Here is a 4,970-nt window from a genome sequence, read left to right as displayed (position 1 = left end):
TTTTTTTCCACACAAAAAACTGAATATGTAAAAAAGAAATAAAATCATAAAGTGTCAGAAAATATAATTACACCACATACAATGACCATATTTATTTAAACATCTAATCATACACTAATTAATATCCTACATGCCTAATTAAACATCATACGTTGCATATGATTACCAATTGTTTAAACACGACTAAAAAATGTCACAAAATACAATTACCAATTGTTTAGATTATAAACATAAAATAATTTCCTTGTGATGGATTTTCGGGGAAATTGTTTTGCTTGAAGAAAGTCGTCATTTGTCCTTCTAGCAAGGCATTTTTTTTCGAGTCTCCTCCATTTCCAACCCCCTTTGTGCTTCAATTTCGCACATGCTAGCCATTTCATGACGCAATTTGTCTCCTACAAATGGTAATACAAGCATATATAATTAGTAAATCTACTAAACTTTTATATCATTATAGCAATGTACTTTGGCTTATTATATATAGGAACATGTTATCAATTATAATAACATACTACACTTTTTATCGTATATAGCAATGTACTTATAATAACAACATACTTTAAGGTATAAATAAAAATAATAGGAATGTACTTTTGGTACTTTCTATAACTAAAAAGTACCATACCTGAAATGTCCTCGTATTCATCTAGATTAGTGTCTTCTTGAACATCCATACATGATCATCATCTATTTATGTAATGTACTCTTTAGTTATTATATTAAACTTATTTTCTAATTATATCATTGTACTTTGAAAGTACAATGCTATAACAATGTTATCTTTTTCAAGAAAAAAATATACATATAAAAAACAAAATTTTAGTAGTTTATTAAACTATTTTTCTAATTATAGCATTGTACTTTGCAGAATTTTAATAGGTACTTACAACAAGAGGTCACCAAGAAACCTTTTGTTACCATCTCCATCTGCATATGTTACTAGCCATCCACAACTACCAATCACCAATGTTCCTTCAAACTAAACATCATGTCAAGCTCATACGCTACAAGAAAAAGACCTTTACGACGCGCAAACCACGACACTCATTGATTTATGTTACACAAGAGAGAATGACATTACAAAAGTGTCATCTCTTCAAAAAATTTAAGGATTTAGGTCATGCATTATTGTGTGCCCTTAAATTAGTGTCATAAGAAAAATAAAATTAAAAACATGGAGGGCACTGTATCTTAAATGCGCGTCCTCTATAAGTGTCGCTTTATAATCTTAATGAAACGCGTGTTTAGTAGATGTGGGGGAAAATGAAATCCCCAAAATTTTGAAAACCCGCCTTGTTCTTTTCTATCTTCTTTCTATCTTTCATCTTCGAAATCTATTCTCCCCTCTCCCTCATCTTTGATACGCTTCTCCGCTACTCCTGACCTTACTTGTTAATCGTCTCATCGGATCTCTGCTCTAGTGTTCATGAAAACCTCCAACTACATCCTCGACATTAAAAAACCCTAATTGGCGATCACATAACAAACTTTATATTCCTCTTTCTTCCATTGATGTGAAAACCCTTCTTCTAGGCGATTTTAGGTAAGCCCCAATTAGGGCCAGCCTAATGGTTGGGTGATATGGGTCACATCCTAGCTAGGGCATCAACATGGAGGGGGCATCATATTTACTCCATTTATTATGGGTATAGCAAAGTTTGGAGCTAAATGTTGATCCGTATTGCGTTGGTGAGAGCTAGATTCGGAATCGACGCACAAGAAAGAGTTTGTGAAAGTCGAAATTGGGAAGTGTATGTAAGGCCGCAAAATCAAAACTCAGCTCTGAAGAGTAGAAGACGAGGAGTCCATACTAATGAGGCATTACGCTGTCTGATTTCTTGGATATCTCAATTTCATAGCAACAATTCTTAAAAATCCCTTTATTCTTCATTACTTTCATGTTCAAGTTCAGGTGTAAATCAAAATCCTTCCAGAGTTAAAGAAAATATCATAAACGAGTAGTAGAGGTAATCGATTGGTGTCGTTTCATTTTGCCCTAATTCAATCCTTAATAATTGATTACTTTATTGATAATCATGGATTTTTAAGAGTAAATATTTGTTATGACTCAGTGTCTGCAAAAGTAACAAAGGATTATTACATACACTCATAAGAAAGATGGATACACATTTATCAAGTATGGTTCGCTTTTCTTTTTACTGTTTTTCTTTTACTTCTTCTATTCTATCAAAATTTGAACATATTTATTAATCTATAACTTTGGTTTTTCTTATATATATTTTCTTTATGAATCTGCGCACTATAATAATAACATTGTTGTTAAATTTGATATAATAATTTGTATACTAAATTGATTTAATATATTAATTATTTTGAATTATATGATAATATATATACATCTATTATAACTTCATAATCTCAATTGTTTAAATGACTTCTACCCGCAATTTACTCATGAATAAAATTAAATATAATATAAGGTTTAATGTTATTTATAGTTGTTATTATAGTTAATTAATTTTTTAAAATTTATTTTTTTAATGTTTTGATTTCTATCATTATAATTATTTAAAACATCAAACATTATTTTTCGATTTTAAAGGTAATAATATAATCATTTATATAGAGTTATTTTTAACTATTGTTATTATAAGTTATTTTCAAAGTTTGTAAATGACGTGAGGCGTGGCGTGGCGGCAACGTCAAGCCTCAAGCTTAACGAGCCATGGCGTTTTTCAAGGCGTGATGTAAGGCGGCGATTTTGTATTAATTAAAATTTATATTACCACATAAATATAAATTTATATTAAATATAACTACTTTTTAGAAGTGTTAGATCAATACCTAGTAACAAAATTTTAACAAAAATCACAATACTTGTATCTCCGATTAGAAAAAGACATAACAACGAGCAAAAATCTATGTCTCAAACAAAAAAAACACGCGCCATGGCGCGCCATATCACACATTGTCACGCACCACGCCTAACAACAACGTTATGAGGTTTTTCGTAACGGCGGAGCCACGCCCCACGCCATGGCGCGCCTTGACGCGCGTCATGACGCGCATTTTAGAACACTGTTATTTTAAGCTACTTATTTGAAAACTTTTAATAATTATAAAAATATCTTTAGGAAATATTTTTGTTAAATTGAGATTACAATTTAGTTTTTTCATTTAGCACTACAATTTATCATTTTTAACTATTCACAAAATATTATTTGAGATTTTTAAGTAGAACTGAAATTTATGTTTAAGTTGACACTGTAATGTTATATTTAAATTAACAAATTTAAGTACTTTGTCCAAAGTGTTCAAAAGTTGTAACTTTAAGTTGATAATAATTTATATATAATAACATATTAAATCTAATAAATTAAATATAATATGTTAAAAGTCAAAGACCTAACTTTATAAGTAGAAATAAAGATATTACTTTATATTGAAATTTAGTTTATTTATGATTACACTTTAGGTTTGATGTTTATTTAACCTTATTAATCAAATTTTAATCATTATTAGAAAGAGACTACAATTTATCACTTTTAACTATTTACAAAATATTCTTTGGGTTGTTTAAGTTAAACTAAAATTTATATTTAAGTTTACCATGTAATGTTATATATAAATTAATAATTTAAGTATTTTATACAAATTGTTCAAAAGTTGTAGTTAAATGATAATGGTTTACATCTAACAATATATTACAACTAATAAATTAAGTATAATATATTAAAAGTTAAAAAAATCACTTTATAAAAAGAGGTAAAGATATTCTTTTAATATTGATATTTAGTTTATATATGATTACACTTTAGGTTTGATGTTTATTTAACCTTATTAACCAACTTATAATCATTATTAGAAAGAAATTGAAAAGTCATTAGAGTTTCAAATGAATGTGGTGAAATAAAAAAATGAATGGGAGTTTCAAATGAATGTGGTGAAAGTAAAATTACTTCCTTTATAAGTATACTAGGCGAATCCTTGCGCGTTGCGCGAGAATAGAATTATATAGTTAAAATAATAACTTTTACCAAATTATTATTTAATATTTCTACTTTGAAACAAAATGTTAGTAGTAAAGCAAACATATAGTTAACATATTAGTTTTATTAAACATTATAGTTTAACTTTTAAGTCATTGTGATATATATAATTATTTGCTAAATTTATAAACCGTTTAAAATTATGTAAATTATATATCAAATGAATGATAATATAACGGGTAACAAAACATATGAACAAAAATATGAACTGCAACTTTTAGTAACATAAAAACAAACAAACATATATTATAACATTTGTGTGTGTGTGTGTGTGTATATATATATATATATATATATATATATATATATATATATATATATATATATATATATATAACGAATAATAAAAAATATTAAAAATAAACACTATAACTTTTAATAACATAAAAACACTAAAACATCTATTATAACATTTATATTAACTCTTCATATTTAAATCATAAATCTCTTCATATACATTAGTGTTTTTAATGAGCAAAACTTTACAACCTTATAAAGGAAAGGAAAATAAAAAGTTATTAGTGATTACTAATTAATAATCATAAGTTAAAAACTCTTGAGTTTTAACTAATAAATACACATAAATTAGAAAACTCTTGAGTTGTAGTGTGAGTTTCAAATGAATGCGTACTTGGAAATGTATATTTATTATTATTATTATTATTATTATTATTATTATATTCTTCTAAATAATTGGTTTTGATGCATCATTTTAATCCCTTCAATGATTAAACTTAAAGATATTTAATTATAAATTTATAACATACATAGGTGCATATATATGTTAAACAAATCACATATAATATATATATTTTTTCGTAAATGTCATATGTAATTCTTATGGTAATAATATGGATAAATACTTTCATATGAAGAACATATATTGATAAGTCTATCATAATTACATATCAAATGTTCAAAATTATGTTATCTTTTAAATATTGTCTTTTAAATATGTTG

Source organism: Lactuca sativa, chromosome 8 (genome assembly GCF_002870075.4).
Source record: "Lactuca sativa cultivar Salinas chromosome 8, Lsat_Salinas_v11, whole genome shotgun sequence".
Classification (NCBI taxonomy): Eukaryota; Viridiplantae; Streptophyta; class Magnoliopsida; order Asterales; family Asteraceae; genus Lactuca; species Lactuca sativa.
This window is presented reverse-complemented; position numbering follows the sequence as displayed.